Source organism: Macaca thibetana, chromosome 15 (assembly GCF_024542745.1).
Source record: "Macaca thibetana thibetana isolate TM-01 chromosome 15, ASM2454274v1, whole genome shotgun sequence".
NCBI classification, from domain to species: Eukaryota; Metazoa; Chordata; class Mammalia; order Primates; family Cercopithecidae; genus Macaca; species Macaca thibetana.
In genome coordinates, this window is record NC_065592.1 from 91,818,466 (window position 1) to 91,842,065 (window position 23,600).

General features: G+C 37.7%; 2 long non-coding RNA genes across 2 annotated transcripts in view; one reads left to right on the forward strand and one right to left on the reverse strand.

The window, feature by feature from the left end:
- Positions 1 to 1,574: 1,574 nt before the first annotated feature.
- Positions 1,575 to 23,600, forward strand: part of LOC126937371 (uncharacterized) — a 59,312-nt gene continuing 37,286 nt past the window's right edge. Inside the window, exons 1-3 of the long non-coding RNA XR_007719714.1 lie at positions 1,575 to 1,662; positions 12,879 to 13,040; positions 22,165 to 22,284. This is a non-coding gene — a long non-coding RNA (uncharacterized LOC126937371). The remainder of the gene's footprint in view (positions 1,663 to 12,878; positions 13,041 to 22,164; positions 22,285 to 23,600) is intronic.
- The window catches only part of LOC126937372 (uncharacterized), a 48,109-nt gene continuing 37,329 nt past the window's right edge, over positions 12,821 to 23,600 (reverse strand). Inside the window, exon 3 of the long non-coding RNA XR_007719715.1 lies at positions 12,821 to 13,022. This is a non-coding gene — a long non-coding RNA (uncharacterized LOC126937372). The remainder of the gene's footprint in view (positions 13,023 to 23,600) is intronic.

A 23,600-nucleotide genomic window follows, 5' to 3' on the forward strand; every position in this document is an offset into this window, starting at 1 on the left:
GCCATAAACAGTATGTAAATAAATGAGCGTGGCTAGATTCCAATAAAACTTTATTTATGGACACTGACATTTAGATTTCATATCTTTTTTCATGTATTATAAAACATTATACTTTTTTGATTTTTCTTTCATTTAAAAATGTAAAAACTATCTTTAACTCACAGGGCCTCCATAAACAGGCAGTGGGTCAGATTGGGCCCACATGGACAGAGTTCAAGATTCCTGCTATAGGGCAATGAAAAATGATGACGTTGTTGACTCATTTGGGCAACACTTGATAGGCAATACAATGTCACTAAAGTTCATTAGTAAGAAGATTATAAGTTTGGAGTGCTTAGGGCTGCAAGGAACCAAGAAAGTTGATTAACATCAGCTATGATGATAAGGGCGTGCATAGTATGGTTAACAAGAAATCTGAATGTAGAAATTTGACAGTCCATTCAGAAGTTTAACAGTGTCCTCACTGGTCCAGACTCTTTTCATCCTTTTGTGCCTCCATTCTCGGCATTTGACTTTCCATATTTATGCTTAATGCTGCACTGTCCAATGATTGCTGCCACAGCTTCAAGCATCATGTCCTCACAACAGCATCCCCAGCATAAAAGAAGGGTAAGATTTTTCACCCACAAGTTCTCCCCCTATCAGTCCTTTTTGTCAGGAAGCAAATGCTTTCCCAGAAGCCCCACCACAGACTCCTCCTTTGCTAAAGTTGGGCCAGGTGACCATATCTTTGCATTGCAAAGGAAAATAAATTTCTCACGATTGGCTTACATCAATCATCATTTATCACATTGCACCAAACAAAATTAGGATTCCATTAGCAAGGAAGAAGTCAAGCAATGGCTGTTGGGTAGGCCACTGACAGGACCTGCTTTAATGGAAGAAGCAATTTTTATGGGAAATTGAGCTAGAAATCAAGCTGAGGTAGGATGAAATTTTTGGATTCCCACAAGATCTATCTTACCATGTAATATGGAATTATTAATTAATGCTTCTATTTTATAAATGGACAAAAAAATTGCTGACGGCCAGGCCTATATCTTATTTATTAGGGTGCTCTCTATCTGGCATATGTTTGCAATTATTTTGGCATTGAGAATACTTGACAAATTGAAATGTTAAGACTTGGAGGCAGAGCTAAATAAATAAATCTTCCAGAAAAAAAGAGTGTCTGAATTAGAGATAAAGAAGAAGAAATGGAATAACAAAGATGAATGTTCATAAATTGAAGCATATGTGACTTTATTTTCCCTGTGGGAAAAACTGAAGTCTTCTTGGGAGCAATGCCGATTCCTTGCTCATGCCTCCTAGTATTGTTATATTCTCAGTGGAATGGAAAAGACTGGATTCAGTCTTTTTGTGTCACAGTGAATCCGCCAAAAAAAGAAGAAGAAAAGTTATCAGTATTCTACTACAAAATGGCTAAGAAAAAAAAATCTGAATGCATTCAAAAAATTTCACTACAAATGAAAAGACAGACTCATAGCATGGGTATTTCATCAGTAACAATTGGGAGCAACATTGTCAACTACATAAAATTAGGTGTTTCATCTTCTGTTCTTTTGTTTTAGGAGAAAAATGTAAGAATGTGTTATAGTCTCTTCTAATTTGTAAATTGGTAGCCAGACACTCTGACCAGATGGCAACACCCCAGTGAATAAGGTAAGCAAAGCTTTGTTACTAGAAAAATCAAGAGAAATATGAATGCCTTTGTGTCTAATTTTTGAGACAATATATTGTGAGTTTGATGTCATGAAATAAAATGTACAGCAAAAGTCAATCTGTTACATCATTAATGATATGCTTATGATTTGTCACGCTGCATGATAGAAAGACAAAGACAGTAAATAGTTCATTTACATGGATATAATTATTATTAATTTTATGTAGAAAAGCCAAGATTTTATAATTTGTGTTTTTCTTTATGAGTTTACCATTATCTGTAACCATGTCAATGTATAGTACCTCCCTTAACATTTTTTATAGCTTTTCTCCATCACATATAAAGACAATGTACATTCATAGTGCAATTCATACCAAGAGTCACATGCTCCTTTACAGACATATTTCTGAGGTCTGCTTCCTTCATAGCCAGAGTTTCCTAAGCACTTTACCCTCTTAACCTCAGGTCTAATGCCCCTGTTTCAGTTACCCCTCACATTCCTGGTTACTTCTTCTACTCTTCCCACTCTTACCATCTTCCATTACTCTAGATAGGGATGACAAAGGAGTTTTATCTAAAATGCCAACTCCAAGTGCATTGTACTGGTTGCTTGGGGAGCTGTATTTAGAAAAATTGTGAGAATGATACTATGGGCCTGGGATGTAAAGAGAGCTGGGTATCTGCCTTTCCTCATTTTAGTGGTTCTTAGAAGTTATTGTTTGATCCTCCCTATATCTGAGGAGAACCAGTCCTCAGTATCATAGCCACTGAAGAACTTAAGACAGAAAGAAGTAAGGGGCATGATACCACAGCGGCCTGGCCCACAAGAACATCCTTTCAGAGAGAAAAGGGGGAGGGATGGGTTGAGAAAGAGAGAGAGAGAGAAGATGGTCAAAGAATGGACTGAAAGCAAGCATGGGCAGAAAGAATAGACACCGAAAGAATGAACTTGAGAAAAAGAAGCAGGGTCATGCCCAACATGGCCGAATAGGAACAGCTCCAGCCTCCAGCCCCCAGCGTAACAGCTCCAGCCTCCAGCCCCCAGCATGAGCAACACAGAAGACGGGTAATTTCTGCATTTTCAAATGAGGTGCAGACCGACACCTCACACCTCACATGGCTGGATAACCCCCTGAGACGAAGCTTCCAGAGCAAGAATCAGACAGCAACACTTGCTGTTCAGCAATATTCTATCTTCTGCAGCCTCCGCTGCTGATACCCAGGCAAACAGGGTCTGGAGTGGACCTCAAGCAAACTCCAACAGACCTGCAGCTGAGGGTCCTGACTGTTAGAAGGAAAACTAACAAACAGAAAGGACACCCACACCAAAACCCCATCAGTATGTCACCATCATCAAAGACGAAAGGCAGATAAAACCACAAAGATGGGGAAAAAGCAGTGCAGAAAAGCTGGAAATTCAAAAAATCAGAGTGCATCTCCCCCTCCAAAGGAATGCAGCTCATTGCCCACAACGGAACAAAGCTGGATGGAGAAAGACTTTGATGAGTTGAGAGAAGAAGGCTTCAGTCGATCAAACTTCTCAGAGCTAAAGGAGGAACTATGTAACCAGCGCAAAGAAACTAAAAACCTTGAAAAAAGATTTGATGAATGGCTAACTAGAATAACCAATGTAGGGAAGTCCTTAAAAGAACTGATAGAGATGAAAACCATAACACAAGAACTACATGACAAATGCACAAGCTTCAGTAACCAACTTGATCAACTGGAAGAAAGAGTATCAGTGATTGAAGATCAAATGAATGAAATGAAGTGAGAAGTGTAGAGAAAAAAAGAGTAATAAGAAATGTACAAAGTCTCCAAGAAATATGGGATTATGTGAAAAGACCAAATCTATGTCTGATTGGTGTGCCTGAAAGTGACGGGGAAAATGGAACCAAATTGGAAAACACCCTGCAGGATATCATCCAGGAGAACTTCCCCAACGAAGTAAGGCAGGCCAATATTCAAATTCAGGAAATACAGAGAACACCACAAAGATACTCCTTGAGAAGAGCAACTCCAAGACACATAATTGTCAGATTCACCAAAGTTGAAATGAAGGAAAAACGTTAAGGGCAGCCAGAGAGAAAGGTCGGGTTACCCAACAAAGGGAAGCCCATCAGACTAACAGCAGATCTCTTGGCAGAAACTCTCCAAGCCAGAAGAGAGTGGGGGCCAATATTCAACATTCTTAAAAAAAGAATTTTCAACCCAGAATTTCATATCCAGCCAAACTAAGATTCATAATTGAAGGAGAAATAAAATCCTTTACAGACAAGCAAATGCTGAGAGATTTTGTCACCAGGCCTGCCCTACAAGATATCCTGAAGGAAGCACTAAACATGGAAAGGGACAACAGGTACCAACCATTGCAAAAACATGTCAAAATGTAAAGACCATCAATGCTAGGAAGAAACTGCATCAACTAACGAGCAAAATAACCAGCTAATATCATAATGACAGGATCAAGTTCACACATAACAGTATTAACCTTAAATGTAAATGGATTAAATGCTCCAATTAAAAGACACAGACTGGCAAATTGGATAAAGAGTCAAGACCCATCAGTTTGATGTATTCAGGAGTCCCATCTCACATGCAGAGACACATATAGGCTCATAATAAAGGAATGGAGGAAGATCTACCGAGCAAATGGAAAACAAAAAAAGCAGAGGTTGCAATCCTAGTCTCTGGTAAAAGAGACTTTAAACCATCAAAGATCAAAAGAGACAAAGAAGGCCATTACATAATGGTAAAGGGATCAATTCATCAGGAAGAGCCAACTATCCTAAATATATATGCATCCAATACAGGAGCACCCAGATTCATAAAGCATGCCCTTAGAGACTTACAAAGAGACTTAGACTCCCATACAATAATAATGGGAGACTTTAACACCCCACTGTCAACATCAGACAAATCAATGAGACAGAAAGTTCACAAGGATATCCAGGAATTGAACTCAACTCTGCACCAAGTGGACCTAATAGACATCTACAGAACTCTCCACCCCAAATCAACAGAATATACATTCTTCTCAGCACCACATCGCACTTATTCCAAAATTGACCACATAGTTGGAAGTAAAGCACTCCTCAGCAAATGTAAAAGAACAGAAATTATAACAAACTGTCCCTCAGACCACAGAGCAATCAAACTAGAACTCAGGACTAAGAAACTCAATCAAAACCGCTCAACTATATGGAAACTGAACAACCTGCTCCTGAATGACTACTGGGTACATAATGAAATGAAGGCAGAAATAAAGATGTTCTTTGAAACCAATGAGAACAAAGATACAACATACCAGAATCTCTGGAACACATTTAAAGCATTGTGTAGAGGGAAATTTATAGCACTAAATGCCCACAAGAGAAAGCAGGAAAGATCTAAAATTGACACCCTAACATCACAATTAAAAGAACTAGAGAAGCAAGAGCAAACACATTCAAAAGCTAGCAGAAGGCAAGAAATAACTAAGATCAGAGCAGAACTGAAGGAGATAGAGACACAAAAAACCCTCCAAAAAATCAATGAATCAAGGAGCTGGTTTTTTGAAAAGATCAACAAAATTGATAGACCGCTAGCAAGACTAATAAAGAAGAAAAGAGAGAAGAATCAAATAGACGCAATAAAAAATGATAAAAGGGATATCACCACTGACCCCACAGAAATACAAACTACCATCCGAGAATACTATAAGCACCTCTATGCAAATAAACTAGAAAACCTAGAAGAAATGGATAATTTCCTGGACACTTACACTCTCCCAAGACTAAACCAGGAAGAAGTTGAATTGCTGAATAGACCAATAGCAGGCTCTGAAATTGAGGCAATAATTAATAGCCTACCAACCAAAAAAAGTCCAGGACCAGACGGATTCACAGCCGAATTCTACCAGAGGCACAAGGAGGAGTTGGTACCATTCCTTCTGAAACTATTCCAATCAATAGAAAAAGAGGGAATCCTCCCTAACTCATTTTACGAGGCCAACATCTTCCTGATACCAAAGCCTGGCAGAGATACAACAACAAAAAAGAGAATTTTAGACCAATATCCCTGATGAACATCGATGCAAAAATCCTCAGTAAAATACTGGCAAACCGAATCCAGCAGCACATCAAAAAGCTTACCCACTATGATCAAGTGGGCTTCATCCCTGGGATGCAAGGCTGCTTCAACATACGCAAATCAATAAGTGTAATCCAGCATATAAATAGAACCAAAGACAAAAACCACATGATTATCTCAATAGATGCCGAAAAAGCCTTTGACAAAATTCAACAGCCCTTCATGCTAAAAACTCTCAATAAATTTGGTATTGATGGAATGTATCTCAAAATAATAAGAGCTATTTATGACAAACCCACAGCCAATATCATAATGAATGAACGTATTGATGAAATGTATCTCAAAATAATAAGAGCTATTTATGACAAACACACAGCCAATATCATACTGAATGGGCAAAAACTGGAAGCATTCCCTTTGAAAACTGGCACAAGACAGGGATGCCCTCTTTCATCACTCCTATTCAACATAGTGTTGGAAGTTCTGGCTAGGGCAATCAGGCAAGAGAAAGAAATAAAGGGTATTCAGTTAGGAAAAGAAGAAGTCAAATTGTCCCTGTTTGCAGATGACATGATTGTATATTTAGAAAACCCCATCGATTCAGCCCCAAATCTCCTCAAGGTGATAAGCAACTTCAGCAAAGTCTCAGGATACAAAATAAATGTGCAAAAATCACAAGCATTCTTATACACCAGTAACACAGAAACAGAGAACCAAATCATGAACAAACTCCCATTCACAATAGCTTCAAAGAGAATAAAATACCTAGGAATCCAACTGACAAGGGATGTGAAGGACCTCTTCAAGGAGAACTACAAACCACTGCTCAGTGAAATAAAAGAGGACACAAACAAATGGAAGAACATACCATGCACATGGATAGGAAGAATCAATATCATGAAAATGGCCATACTGCCCAAGGTAATTTATAGATTCAATGCCATCCCCATTAAGCTACCAACAACTTTCTTCACAGAATGGGTAAAAACTGCTTTAAAGTTCATATGGAACCAAAAAAGACCCCGCATTGCAAAGACAATCCTAAGCCAAAAGAACAAAGCTGGAGGCATCACACTACCTGACTTCAAACTATACTACAAGGCTACAGTAACCAAAACAGCATGGTACTGGTACCAAAACAGAGATATAGACCAATGGAACAGAACAGAGCCCTCAGAAATAATACCACACATCTACAGTCATCTGCTCTTTGACAAGCCTGAAAAAAACAAGAAATGGGGAAAGGATTCCCTATTTAATAAATGGTGCTGGGAAAATTGGCTAGCCATAAGTAGAAAGCTGAAACTGGATCTTTTCCTTACTCCTTATACGAAAATTAATTCAAGATGGATTAGAGACTTAAATGTTAGACCTAAAACCATAAAAACCCTAGAAGAAAACCTAGATAATACCATTCAGGACATAGGCATGGGCAAGGACTTCATGTCTAAAACACCAAAAGCAATGGCAACAAAATCCAAAATTGACAAATAGGATCTAATTAAACTAAAGAGCTTCTGCACAGCAAAAGAAACTACCACCAGAGTGAACAGGTAGCCTACAGAATGGGAGAAAATTTTTGCAATCTACTCATCTGACAAAGGGCTAGTATCCAGAACCTACAAAGAACTCAATCAAATTTACAAGAAAAAAACAAACAACCCCATCAAAAAGTGGGCAAAGGATATGAACAGACACTTCTCAAGAGAAGATATTCATACAGCCAACAGACACATGAAAAAATGCTCATCATCACTCGCCATCAGAGAAATGCAAATCAAAACCACAATGAGATACCATCTCACACCTATTAGAATGGCAATCATTAAAAACATCAGGAAACAACAGGTGCTGGAGAGGATGTGGAGAAATAGGAACACTTTTACACTGTTGGTGGGACTGTAAACTAGTTCAACCATTGTGGAAAACAGTGTGGGGATTCCTCAAGGATCTAGAACTAGAAATACCATTTGACCCAGCCATCCTATTACTGGGGATATACCCAAAGGATTATAAGTCATGCTGCTATAAAGACACATGCACATGTATGTTTATTGCGGCACTATTCACAATAGCAAAGACTTGGAATCAACACTATTCACAATAGCAAAGACTTGGAATCAACCCAAATCAATCCATCAGTGACAGACTGGATTAAGAAAATGTGGCACATATACACCATGGAATACTATGCAGCCATAAAAATGGATGAGTTCATGTCCTTTGTAGGGACATGGACGCAGCTGGAAACCATCATTCTCGGCAAACTATCGCAAGAACAGAAAACCAAACACTGCATGTTCTCACTCATAGGTGGGAACTGAACAATGAGATCACTTGGACACAGGAAGGGGAACATTACACACTGGGTCCTATTGTGGGGAGGCGGGAGGGGGGAGGGGGGAGGGATAGCATCAGGAGATATACCTAATGTAAATGATGAGTTAATGGGTGCAGCACACCAACATGGCACATGTATACATATGTAAGAAACCTGCACGTTGTGCACATGTACCCTAGAACTTAAAGTATAATTTATAAAAAAAGAAAGAAGCAGATAAACATTAAGAGTGAGAACCATTTAAGCAGGAAGAACTGTTTTCAGGCATAACATCTATGCCTGCAAAATCCATTCTCTACGTTCATGATCTTTATGGCAACAGCTCTTAAACAAACTAGATCTAAGAAAAAAAAATCTAGTTACTGCAGTTTTCTTTTTAATGTGCATGAGAACAGGCCTACATACGCATATGCATGCACACACACACGCATGCACACACACACATGCATACACACTCACACACAAATACACACGGATATACACACACTCAAAAGCGTGCACACAGACACACAGTCTTATCTTTTTATACCATTCAAGTTGTTTCCACTTGGATCTTCATGCTTCTTAGAAATGTCATCCTTCTCTTGGATTCTCCTGTCACCATGGAGAAATTGGTTGTGCAGCCCAGAGTCAAAAGCTTTGGCTGTTTTCTTATCAGTATGCTGTACTTGCCTAGAGGCTTTTTTTTCATTTCAGGTGTGCTTTTCTTGCCAGAAAAGCAGAGTGGATGGCTGATTACAAATAGAGGCCTTAGGCGGTGGTAATTGAGGACTGGTACAACCACAGTGGCATACAGTTTAGAGGAAACATTGCTTCTGACTAAGTGGGGAGAGACTAGAAATTTTCCTGAAAACAGGAAGCGCAGACAATGGTCAATAACTCCAAACAACAAATGTTAAAGCATCTGGGGAAAAATATCTGCAAGATTGCATTCAAGTTAAACTTCTGCTCTTGAAATCAATCCTACATATTGCTAATATTGACTGTGTTGCCTTCACCTAGAAATTGACCCGAGGTCATTTTAAAGAGCATCCTCCCTACTACTGCTCCCTTCCCACTCCCTGTAAACCCCACTCCCCGCCTTGTTCACCCATCCCTGGAATTCTCTAAGCAAACTGAAAACTTTTGTTCCCCCGTTCAGTTCATACGGATGGACTGCCTGTCATGTGCTGGGTCTAGGGGTTCTGGTAGATGAATTGTGCTTGCCTTAAGGAGTTTACAATCTGGAAAGTTCAAGGAAAAGAAACTTATAAATCAGAAAGAAAAGTAACATCCTTGCTTAAATTGGCACTAAGGATCTTGTTTCTTTGGTTATATCTCACAGTTGTCCACGAAAGGACCTCAGTGATGAGGGGAATAAACACATAAGGTTGACACTCTAAGGACAAAGCCCAAAATGGTTCATGACAATCGCAAAATATTTTTAGAAATATCATGCCTTATATTTGTAGTTTTCAACCAAGCATGACTTTTCCACTCAACTACAGGGGACATTTGGCAGTGTCTCGAGACATTTTTGGTTGTTACAACTGAAATTGTGCACCTGGGGGTTGAGGCCAGGGATGCTGCTAAACATTCTGCGATGCACAGGACACTTCCCTGCAACAAAGAATTACCCAGCCCAAAATGTCAAGTGCTGAAATTAAGAAATCCTGCTTTATATTAAAATACATGCACATTTTGTATTCTATTCAATGTTCAGTATAATATTATTTTACACCTTTTTTTTTTCTTTGAGTAAAATTGACACTGTAAGAAAATGGGTCATGTTTATCTGGTGCCCTAGCCTGAGGTCTGATACATGGCCATGAACCACGCTTTGAAACAGATGGCCCCATCCCTGTCTTTTGATTGATTCCCTCATTCTACAGCTTAGTTCTGACCTTCTCTGGAAGACATCTCAGAGGTTCACAGTTGATAGTTGTCTGATTTAGCAAATAAAAATACTGTTTCCTGGTTAATTCTGAATTTCAGAAAATTGATAAATGATTTTTTAGCATAAGTATATCCCATGCAAAGTTTAGGATGATTAAAATTTAGAATTTGAACTTGGGATTTGAATTTCAGATAAACAGCAAATAATTTTTGAAATATATGTGTGTCCCATCCTATATTTGGGATCTAGTGATACAAAAAAGTATTCACTTTTTAATTCTGAAATTTGACTTTAACTGGGTATCCTGTGTTTTATCTGGCAATCCCATTGCAGTTGTGTCTGCTGTCACCTCTCAACATCTATATTATGAGGAATATTCCTCCCTCTATATTCTCAGTTAATGACTGCATATAGACCTATTAGCAAGCATGTTTTAACCCTCTGAGTAAAATCTATGTTTCATAGTTTTTGTTCTTTTTGCCTGGAAAAATGCCCTGAACATTGCAGGAACTCAAAAAATATTTTGTGGATAATGCGTCATGTCATTGTAATGCTACACGGGGAAACTAAAAACTTTATTAGGTATCATTGTATAGTAAGTGATCAAAAAACTAGGATTTTAGCAGTGAGTACTGATTAGGGCAGCTCGGCTATGAGTACCTGAGACCAAAAAAAAATCATTTCTAAAAGAAGACAGAAGTTTGTTTCTCTCTTGTATAAAAGCAGGCTGGAGATCAATTGGAAAAACCGGTGTGGAGTCTCCACAGCCAGAGACCCAGGCTTTTTCCAGCTTCTCACTCTACCATTCCTAGGGTGTGGCCTTCATCCTCATGTTCCAAATGGCTGCTGGAGATCCAGCCCTCGTATCTATATTCCATAAACCAAAAGAGTAGAAGAGAAGAAGAAAATATCATCCCTGACGTTCAAAATGATTTCCTCGACTTGCATCTCACTGAGCAGAACACATATACATGGTCTCACAGAGCTACAGGGGTGGCTGACAAATGTGGTCTTTATTCAGGGGAGAAGAGTGCTCAACTAAATGTGAGGTTAATATGAGAGTAAGGTGGAAAATGGATATTTGATGGGGGGAAAAGTACAGACATACAGGTCTCTTCTGGCTTCAGTTGCTAACTCTCTTACCACTTTTGAAATTCTATCCTTTATTCTGAAAATAACTGGGAAATAGAAACTAGAAGATTCCTGATCCCCATCACAGCTATTCAAACTTTGGTTGTTTTCAAATGCGACCTCCTTCACCCAGCATTCTCAGATTCTTCCTCTTGCTTATCTGACCCTCATGAACTATCCAAGCACTTACTGTGCCTCTCCTGGATGTGCGCCATTTTTTTTTTAACCTCACATTGTAGTTATTTGTGTGAGTTCACATTTCCCCCACTAGATTGTAGACATCTTGAGGACAGAGTCAGTTTTAAAATCATGTCCCTGGCTTCTTGATGTCTTACACACGCTAAGGATTTAATATTTGTTCCACAGGTGAACCACTGTCCCGTACCTGAGGGAGAGAAGTGACAACCTGGCATGTACCCATAGGCATGCAAGGGAGATGTCCGTGTTATCTTTAGTGGTTGCACAGATAATGTGCTGTGGAGATTATTTCATTTTGTTATGTGGCTTTGGTAAAAAGGAAAAATGAGTTTGTTTCAGGACTGCAGGGAGCTTTTTAATGTAACTGATGTGAGAGTCTCAAGATTTGGGATAAAATCCTACCCCAACCTGCTCATGAAAGCCTCACGTCTGCAAAACTCACCATTACCAAATGACATGGTGCAGAAAGGTTGTTAGGAAAGGCTAATGCCTATACATCTGGTGTAATGAAGAAATGGGAGGGTTAGGCACAGGAAACCACAGCTCCAACAGAAGGAGCTGAAAAGATATAGATAAGATTAGTGACATATGTAAAGGCCCAGATACTGTGTGACAAAGTCTACCCAGCTGAATAGGCTGAAGCCAGAAGTAATAGGAAGGCCATGTTCTCCCTAATCCTCCAAGATAAGCTGTTCCATCCAGAATTATCAGCCAACAATCTTCAGGGTATCAGGCTGAAAATGAAGTTTCAGACTGCTTTGATTCCTCATCCATAAATGAGAAAGTGCCTGAAGGATCTTTATTTATTCTCGCTCCCACCGAAACACTCTTCAAAAAGTGCCAATATACTAGCAACAGATGCATAAAGCCTCCCTTCGTTTGATTGACGGAACATGATATGAAGCAACCCTCACTTGACATTTCAGTTTCATAAGGCTCCTAGCAGGGGGAGGAAAAAAAAAATCTTGAAAAAAATTCACTAGAAAATAAAGAGGATTTATGCAAACTCACATGAATGTTTTCAGAATCAAATTTAACAGTTTTATTTCTCTGCAGCCCTTATTCTATATTTTGGGTTGCAGATGAATCATTTCAGCAGGAGTAATTTCAGCCATTTGCTTATTAATGTTTATGGCTTATTAAAACAAAGTATTTACATATTAATGTTTGTTGATTACTGGATGTTTAAGTTGCTTAGTTGTAAATGATTGAGATATTCACTCTGGGGAGGAGATATTTAATTTGGTGTTGTGTGTGCTTTAATTTAGATTTCAAAATAAGTAATTGAATGAGAAAATGTCATCTACACCTATGCATTTCAGTTTTGAAAGGTCATCCCGTGGTTAGTTTATACATCTTCAAATTCTTGTCACATTGCTCAATAAGATATTAAAGTCAACTTCACCCTATACATATTTCTTTCAATTGACATATAAATGTTCTGTTTGAAATAATAACTAAATTTAATGCCTACATATTTCTTATGGAAGAAAGGTTGGAAAATCTTCTAAATGAGCCTAAGAGAAAGACACTAATTCTTTTTGTTTTATCAAAGGAATTTATTTTTACATTTAATTGCTCTCTGACTTTTTTTGCAGGTTATCTGAAGTTGGAGTTCTTCATGCTCTGTGGAAACTGTAGTATATAGAACTCCAGCATTTTCCTGACAAACATCAAAGCTACTTTGGATCTGGGGTTGACTTCACATCCCTCAAAGAGCATTTCAAATGGCAATCTTCAGACTGCAAAGAAAACTTGGGGTGAGTAAGAGCAAAAGAAAGAATATACCAAACTTGACAAACCTTGGCTTGATAAAAGTCAGTTTCATTTCAAACATAATTTGCTTGTCTCCTCTTGTTTTCTCCACTTTCTAACCAGCTAAACAGTAGTGAGCAAACAAGTGTTGCCAATAACCATGTCATTTTTTCCCATGGTGCCAGTGGTGTTAGTGATGGAGTGGCTTAATATATTGGTTATTTTACCAGAAGGAAGTGGAAACTTGAGGGAAGGAAAGCAGAGTAACGATGTTCCTAGCAATGGTACTTTTGCTGGCACAGAGTTACTCTCAGAGAAGCCAGAAATGGGTTATGGAATTGCTCTTTCTTGATTGGATGAGAGATTGCTGTAATGTTTTCGGATTTTAACCAACTACCAAGAAGCTCTAAGGACTCTTCAACGACGAGTAATCTTCACCTTTGAAGAGAAAGCCTTGTCTGAATTCCTATAGCAGAAAGAGGAGGAATTAGGCTGCAAAGATTGAACAGACAGTATATAGAAACAAATATTTACATAAATTTAGGGAAATTCATTTTACTTCTTTGTGTCTCTGTTTGCTTTCTCCAGTTGTGCCTTCTCTTCCCCCCTAGTAGTAGATAGAATTCTACTCCCCCTTTCACTTAGTATTGGAATATTCATCTTTGATCCAATAATTCAAATGAGACATGCAAAATGAATGAAAGAGCATAGGATGAGGTGGAGTCTCGGGAGTATATAATTAGGCTCCAGAAAAAAAAATTAACTAAATTTAGCACATATGCTCAACTATGGACCCTGAATCGGAAATAGATTGTTAAATTTTAAAGCATTCATGAAACTGGCTCATGAGAAGTTCAAGACTTGGCTACCAAAGACATAGATGGGAAATGGATTTTGGCTAACAATTATTTATTTATTTATTTATTTGAGACAGAGTCTCACTCTGTTGCCCAGGCTGGAGTGCAGTGGCGCGATCTTGGCTCACTGCAACCTCCACCACCCAGGTTCAAGCAATTCTCTTGCCTCAGCCTCCTGAGAAGCTGGGGTTACAGGTGCGTGCCACCACGCCTGGGTAACTTTTGTATTTTTAGTAGAAACAGGGTTTCGCCATGTTGGCCAGGCTATTCTCGAACTCCTGACCTCAGGTGATACACCTGCCTCAGCCTCCCAAAGTGCTGGGATTATAGGCGTGAGCCACCACGCCCGGCCCAGTCATTCAGTCTTAATGACTCTAAACCCTTGAATCTATTTTCTCAGTTTGCTTGGTGATTAAATGGTATCATGGCACAAAATGTCATCTATTCATTTAAACCTCACAGAGACACCCAAGATAATACAGGCTAGGAGTGGGGATGTTGTAGCAGGACCTTCCATCCTCTCTAGGAAATGTAAAAATGTCCTGCAGTTTTTCAGAAGGATTTCATCATAACTGGACCTTGAATAAGGAGAGACCCTTATAATCAGCAGAGAGTAGTAGAATAAATCTGGTTGGCGTAGAAGCTTCTCCTAAAAATCCATAGTCCTTTTTGCAATGCTTATGGTGAGACTGGAATTTTGTATACTTCATCTCAAGTAAATTTCACGATAACCCTAAGAGATGAGTACTATTATATTCCTCATCTTACATAGAAGGAAACTGAGGCTTCTTTCTGAGCTTCACTGAGTAAGGTTAGGTAAATTGCTAAGACCACACAGCTAATACATAACCGAATCTAACTCCATATTCAGCTCTGACTACAAGTCCAGCCTATGGTCACCGCTTTATATGGCTAGTTTCTGACTCTTCGTCGGGAGTCACTTCTACACATTGCTTGCACACGCACTTACTCTATATTGTAATGAAAAAGAAACCAACCGTAGCCTATATTTTACTTGTAAAATCTTTGGATCTTCAGGCATAATGAAACTATTTCACAGTATGCAATGTGCACAGGATTGCCACAATATAATTACGGTATCAGTCAGTGTTGTGTGTGCATGTATGTGCTTAAAGGAGTCATTCCATCATTCTCAAATATACTTTCCATGCATAAGAATACATACTTTGCTAAATGCATCGTGTCAGAATGACACTTATAATTTCAGGATATGTACAAATTAAATACACCACTTAAAATGCAAAAACCTCAAATAGACTAGATTCTAAAGCTGGCCATTTAACACATAATTATTGATTAACTCATGCTATGCTATACAGGCAAATCTTACATTTAGTTGACATTGGTACAAGTCACATATAAGCTGGTGCATTTTACTGTAATTCATGGTCACTATTAATTGTCTAAATTTCTTACAAATGCAGATCGTTGCTGTTAGAGGAGCTAGACATGAATGTGGACAAATCAAGATTCCCTTTCTCCCTCACCAGGCCTCCTATACAAGTCAGTAGCAGATTATATAATAGATTATGTTCCAAATAAAAAGTATGCTTTTTTAAAGACATAATCATACTCTCATTAGCACAGGAGATGCCTTGTTGGAAATGGGAATGCTAAATAAATCAGCATGATAGAGTGTGAAGATGTGGTTCCTATGTATTGAATATATGGCATATGTTCAATCATTTACAGTGCCTGAAATAGTCCCTGTTCGAGAGTAGACACTCAATAAATATTTGAATGGATTCTCCATTCACTTGAACTCCCTTGAAATCATCACAAGTCATGGGACATTATTTCTTCTGGATATCAGCCACGCCATTGTAGTCCTTCTTCCTGTCTGCAGGGATGTCTGCCTGCCATCTGCCTATCCCAGTTGTGACCTGATCTTTAGCCCCTGCTTCCCCTCCTGCAAATTTTTCCCTTGAGAGCACCTCAAGGGAAAGCCACCATCACCCTTGAATTTTAAAATCACACTTGCTAGTCTTACTTGCACTATTGCCCCACTTCTGCCATGTTTACTAACATTTTTATCAGCTATTATGCGAAATAATTGTTCAGCTGAACACAAAGCAACAGCAGAATTAGAGACTCAAGAGAGTCCACAAACTCATTGATAAAACTTTCAAACTGAGGAGAGTGGTCTGTTCCCATTCACAGACAGAGGCAAGCACTGCAATGTACTCTTCTTCTGTACTGGCTGCCCCATCATAAGAGAATCAAGAATCCATTACATTGAACATAGATCTTTAATAAAAGTATTTCTGAGACAGAGTAATATAACAAATCAGTAGTATAGGAGGAAGTCTTAAATATATGCCTGTATTCTAGGTATAAAACAAAAGATTTGTATTGTTTTGCTCTTTTATTTTTAAATTTATTTTATTATGCATACCATAAAGTGTACAAATTTAAAATATCTATTTTCATGAATTTTACAAAAGAAACACAACCACCACACAGCCCAGATTTAAATAATTACCAGCCAACCAGAGACCTCTCTCATACCCACTTCTAATCATTACTTACCCTATTCCCACCCCACATCAAAGGAGCTCTAAAATTGATTACCAAAGATCAGTTAACCTGTCTTTTTATTTATTATAAATGTATTACATCGTGTAGACTTCATATACTGTAGGCTCAATTGTGTCTTCTTCACTCAATCTTTTACCTGTAAGATTCGTCCATGTTGTTGTTGCTATTCTCATTGCTATGTAGTATTCCACTGTATTATAATTTCACAGTTAATCCATTCACTTTGTAATGGACTTTTGGATTTTCATCAGTTTGGGACTAAGGTGAATAATGGTGTTATAAACATTCTTGTACACATTGCAGTGCACGTTCTTAACATTTCTGTTGGAAATGCAATCATGCGCCACATAATGACATTTCAGTCCGTGACAGACTACATATATGACAGTGGTCACATAAGATTATAATACAGTATTTTTACTATAGCTTTTCTATGTTTAGATACACAAATACTTACCTTTGTGTTACAACTACCTGTGGTATTCAGTACAGTAACATGCTATTCAGGTTTGTAGCTTAAGAGCAATAGGGTAGACCGTGTAGCTTAGGTTTGTAGTAGGCTGTACCAGTGATGAAATTGCCTAACAATGCATTTCTCAGAACATTTTCCCATTGTTTAAGTGATGCATGACTGTATATTTAGGAGGGAAATTATTGCATTACAAGATAAATACATTGTTAGTTTTTAAAAGGTATTGCCAAACTGTTTCCCAATGTGGATGAGAATTCTCAGTTACTCTATGACCATCAAGCACTTGCTATATTCTGGGGATTTGGGGTTTGAGTTTGTTGTAATCATTCTTGTGGATGTATAGTAGTAATTCTATGTGATTCTATTTGTGTTTCCCAGATGCCTAATGCTGTTGAACACCTTTTCATGTGCTTATTGGTCACTTGAATATTCTTTTTCATAAAATGGTTGTTAAAATTATTGGCCATTTTCTTGCTGGCTATTTATTTCTTATTGATATACAGAAGACATAGATTAACATATAAAATACATGTATAGATCCACAAAATCATAGGAATTCTTTGCTGGAGATATATGGCAAATTTCTTCCATTCTCTCACTAGTCTTTTTATTATCTGAATGAGATCATCTAATAAAATAAAGTTCTGAATTTTAATTCATTCCAATTTATCAATCTTTCCTTTTATGGCTATTAGCAGCACTCCAGGATTTGAAAAAGAAAAAAGAAAAAAAAAACTGCCCAACTGAAGGTTAAAAAAAAACTCTTTTAAGAAGCTGCATGGTTTTAACTTTCTCATTTAGTTCTATGATGTTTCTGGAATTGATTTTTTGTATATGGCATAAATTAGGGGCCAAGATTTTTTTAAGTTGGGATATAAAATTAATCTAGCACTATGTTTAAAATGCACCTCATTTTACATTGCACTACAGTGGCACATTTGTTGTAAATAAGTTGTTTATGTGAATCTGTCACTGGGCTCTTTTTTCTCTTCATCTATTTATCCATCTTGGCATCAATACTGTTTTAATTAATACAGTCTCAATAAATGCTTACATAAAATCTCCAACATTCTTTCTCTTCTTCAAGATTACCTTTGCTATTCTTGGCAAATCTGAAATTTTTATTGTCATTTTATTGAACCTGTAGATAAATTTAGAGAGAAGTGACATCTTAAACAATAGCCTCCTAATTCTTAAAAATGGTATGACTCTTCATTTATTTAGGTAGTTTATCTCATTAATCTTTTTTTAGTTTTCTGTGCAGAAATTTTACACATACTTTGTTAAATTTATCCCTGGGTATTTTATTTTTTATACTATTATACCTGTGTATTTTTCAGTTTTTGTACATGATAATTTTTTGCTAATATATAAAAGTATAATAATTTCTTTGATATTGCTCTGTGTTTATACATAGAGTTTCCAGATTTTCAATGTAAACAATCTCATCATCTGTAAATAATATGGTTTTTCCCTCTCCTTTCAATATTTATACCTTTCATTTTTCTTGCTGACTAGGATCTCCAGTAAAATGTTGAGTAAAAGTGATGGTAACTGATATCATTATGCCTTTCCAAATTCAGGATAAAAAGTTTCAACAATTCAACCTTAAGGATTATTTGTATATTTTTGAAGATATCCATTATTAGATGGAGAAAGTTTCTTTCTATTTCTAGTTTACTAAGAATTGTGTCATGAATAAGTGTTATCTTTTATCAAATATTATTAGTAACCTATGGATATAATCATGTTTTTTCTTCTTTATTTTATAAATGAAATGAATTACATCCATTGACTTTTTGAATGTTAAACCAATCTTGCATTCCTGGACAAAGCTAACTTGCTTTCCATTATTCTTTATATGTGCTTCTGGATTTAATTAGCAAAGCTTTGGTTTAGACATTTTGCCTCTATGTTACTGAGAAATATATGTTGGCAAAATAATTGGTACCTGCTTCTGAATTAATGGCATCAAGTGGCTTTCTGCAGATGTTTTGTAAAGGGGCCAATAACCTCTTTCAACCAGGATACTGATATTCAGTGCTGTGTCTCTTATACGATAATAAGGCTTAGACATCCCTGAGCAAATTTAGCTAAGAGTTTTGAGTTTTATGAGTTCTCCTGGGCCCTGGATCTTCATAGCAAGTGGTAGAATAGAGGCACTGGCTCAGAGCTTGGTGGACATGTCTCTGAGCCCACAGCTTTCTCTTGTAGATAGGTACAACAAATCCACGGAACAACGGTTTGCCTTCAGGATAAATTCCAAACTCTTTAATACAGAAGCCAAGACCTGTGGGTCCTGGGATCTACAGATCTCTCTAGCTTCATATCTTACTCTGCTTCCTAGCTCCCTCTTGTAATCTACAAGTCCAATGCACTATCCATTGCACTACAGAGCCAGGTCCTCTTGCAATCTGTATGGTTCGTATGTACTGACTTACTTATAGTTCCTTGAATATATCAAGCTTTCACTCACTTTAGAGACAGGACCACCTTTTCTCCTGCCAGGACCTACCTTTTCTATTTAGGTCTTTTCTTTTTTAGTGTGCCTTATTATATACAGAGATATCACAGAGGATGGCTACTATGTCTTACTAATCTTTTTATCCTACAAACTTGACCAGTATATAAGAGGCACTCTAAAACAATGTTCGTTTGAAATGAATGAATTAATGAAAATGTATTTACTACAAGTCTCCTATGTTCAGTGTCATCTCAGTGTAAGAACTAAAGAATAGGCCGGGCTCGGTGGCTCATGCCTGTGATCCCAGCACTTGGGAGGCCGAGGCGGGCAGATCACCTGAGGTCAAGTGTTCTAGACCAGCCTGGCCAACATGGCGAAACCCCGTCTCTACTAAAAATTTAAAAATTAGCCAGGTGTGGTGGTGGGCACCTATAATCCCAGCTACTCGGGAGGCTGAGGCAGGAGAATTGCTTGAACTCGGGAGGCAGAGGGTGCAGTGAGCCGAGATTGTGCCACTGCACTCCAACCTGGGTGACAGAGCAAGACTCTTAAAAAAAAAAAAAAAAAAAAAAAAAAAAAAAAAAAAAAAACACACAAAGATAAGTGAGAAAAGCAATAACATCACTAATTTATTCATTAATTAAGTCAGCAAATAACTACTGAATATGGATAATTGACATCTTTATGCTTTCTGAATTCAGGGTTAAAATGTTCAGTAATTCAACTGTAAGTTGATTATTTTTGTATATTTTTGACATTGTGTATAGCTTTTGCTAGGCAGAATGCTACGTATAGTCAATGGATGAGGCAGAAACACCCAAGTTTATAGTCTGTCTGGGGAGGGAGAGAATCAAGTTAACATAATAAGAAAAACAAAGGTGTGAATTTTAAAATTATAACTTGAAATATGTTCCACAAAGGGAAAAAACACAGCATTAAGTTTCAGAACATAGAGAATGGGGAATGCTTATTTCAGAGAGAACTTTCAAGGTAGCCTCACTGAGGTGTTATATTAGGCCATTCTTTCATTGCTATAAAGAAGTACCTAAGACTCTGTAATTTACAAGAAAAGAGGTTTAATTGGCTCACGTTCTTCAGGTTACGCAGGATGCATAGCAGCTTCTGCTTTTGGAGTGGGGGGTACCAGGAAGCTTCCAATCATGGCAGAAGGCAAAGAGGGAGCAGTCATCTTACACAGCAGGAGCCAGAAGCAAGAGAGGGGCAAGGGAGGTGCCACACGTGTTTAAGGGACCAGATCTCATGAGAACTCACTCACTCTTGTAACGACAGCACCAAGGGGGATGGTGCTAAACCATTCATGAGAAATCCACCCCCATGATCCAATCACCCTCCACCAGGCCCCACCTCCAACAATGGAAGTACAAATCACCATAAGATTTGATGGGGACACAGATCAAAACCATATTAGGTGGTTACTATTAAGGAGCCAGTCAAAACTCTTACCTTTACACAGTTCTGAATCAGGGTACTTAACCAGATCATAATTTTATTCAGCTTGGTTTATCTCAGCAGTTCTCAAAGTATTGTCCAGATACCAGTAGGGGTTCCAAAACTCTTTCAGAGGAGCCGTGAGGTCAAAACTCTAATACTAAGATCATGATATTATCTTGCCTCTTTTACTCTCATTATCTTATGAAGGTATGGTGATTTCCAGAAGCTACATGGCATGTGAGATGTCACATTAGATTGAATGAAGAAAGTGTCCTTTATTAAACCAAACATTAATGAGATTTGCAAAAATATGTGTAATAGTGTCATTTCCTCACTCAATGTTTTTGTTTTAGACAATATAGTTATGTTGATAAAAACATGTTATTTGGCCGGGCTTGGTGGCTCACTCCTGTAATCCCAGCACTTTGGGAGGCTGAGGCGGGTGGATCACCTGAGATCAGGAGTTCGAGACCAGCCTGACCAACATGGAGAAACCCCGTCTCTACTAAAAATACAAAATTAGCTGGGTGTGGTGGAGTGCGCCTGTAATCCCAGCTACTCAGGAGGCTGAGGCCAGAGAATCTCTTGAACCTGGGAGGCAGAGGTTGCAGTGAGCTGAGATCACACCATTGCATTCCAGCCTGGGCAACAAGAGAGAAACTCCATCTGAAAAAAAAAAAAAAAAAAAAAAAAAAAAGCGTTATTTACGTTAACATGTCATGGGTTTATTATTGCTATTTTACAATAATTTAACAAACACCTTAAAAATTTCCAAGTTTTAATTTTCAGTATGGTAAAAATTGATAGATAAAGCTCCATAAACCAAAGTTCTTTTGAGTTCTCAAACAAATTTAGGAATATAAAGAGGTTCTGAGATTTAAAATTCTGGGAACTACTGGTTTTGCTAGTAAAATTAAGGACAGGTAAAAAGAATATTATCACTAGACCAACTGAAAGATACCTAAGATGATATACAAAAAATGATCCCTGCTAACCTTCCAAGTTTGGACATAAATTGAAAACATCTGTCTGAAAACTAAAACATTCAGTCAAACATCTCCAATGTTCCAAAAATCCCAATGTGTAGCAGGTTATGGACAAAACATTCTGAGTATTTGAGTGAGTGGGGGCAGGGCTCCATGAGGAGGAAGGTTCTGGTGCCCCATAGACCCAGACTGAGTGTTTTCCATTTTAATTGGAAAACTTTGCAGCCTCTTGTTTATAGCACAGGGGATAGGAAATCAGGCATTTGTAAGTGAAATAAAAATAGAACCAACTCTTCAATTTAAACTTCTGGAATCTTTTCCTTGAAATGTTGCCTGCAGGTCTCTCTACCCAATTATTCTGCACCAGGACTGCTCAGCCACTGTCCGAGATGATCAATCCTGAACCTAACACCATAAAATATTCAATCGCTCCATACCTTGGCCTGCTCTCTGGGCATTGTAAGTACAGCACCTCGGTCATATTTTTGCCTAATTTTTACTCTTCTCAGTAAAACTAGAAGTAATAAGACTCCCAATGATAAGAGATCATTATGAAGGAAAAGTTTCTTCAACATTTATTTTTTAACACTTAAGTTCATTCTTCTGTAATTCCAAAGAAAAATTATCCATTTTATCTTGTAAAATTATATATATTTTACATTTTATCTGAAATGAAACTAGAGCCCTCCCCACCACCAAGAAGTCAAGAACAAAAAAAGCCCACTAAAAAAAGAAAAGATTGAAAAATAGCAGAATATATTAAATTGGAAGATTATTGTGGATATTCTTATAGTCTTGATGTCCTGTACCCTAAGAAACATTTTTTCCACCAGACTTTGCAAGCAGAAATTATCAGATTACTTTGTGAATCCTTCTATTTGAATGTAACTTTTTGAAGGTTCTAGCCTACTTTTCCTATTGTAAATATGCTCGTGCAAATGTATATGAAGTAATATGTATGAAAGTGCTATACACTATAGTACAGTAACATATTGGATTATTGTTGTAAGTAAACAAAGCAAAATAAAGGCCAGGCATGGTGCCTCATGCTTGTAATCCCAGCACTTTGGGAGGCTGAGGTGCATGGATCACTTGAGCTCAGGAGTTTGAGACCAGCTTGGGCAACATGGTGAAACCCTGTCTCTATCAAAAATACAAAAATGAGTTGGGCATGATGGCACATGTCTGTGGTCCCAGCTACTCTGGAGGCTGAGGTAGGAGGATTGCTTTAGCCTGGGAAGCCAAGGCTTCAGTGAGCTGTGATCACCCCAGTGCACTCCAGCCTGGGTGACAGAGTGAGACCCGGTCTCAAAATAAATAAATAAATAATTGTTTTAAAAAATAAAGCAAAATAAAATATGATCTTTTTAAGTAAAAGCTATTGATGATATTCCTATTTAATCAACTTCCATCAATCTGTAATAATGCCTTGCTGAATCCAAAGTCTCCTTTTCAATTGACTAATGGAACATTTCTAGACTGACCCATTGGAGTATAGATGCCATCAAGTAATCCATCTGTAATCTGGAGCCACTTTTGTTTAAAGCTGTCCAAGTGCTTCTTGGATACTTATTAATCTATTCCAGAAAGATTCTCTATTAGCAAAGTTCTACAATATGCATTCCTCTACCTGCCTGAGTATTGAACCAAAAAATAATGGTTTGTAGGTATTATAGTAGACAATGGCCAAACTTTACCATTATGTCTATAATTATTTACACAAATTTATTTAAGTTCAATGATACATTTTCCAGAGCTAAACTTTTCAATTCAGA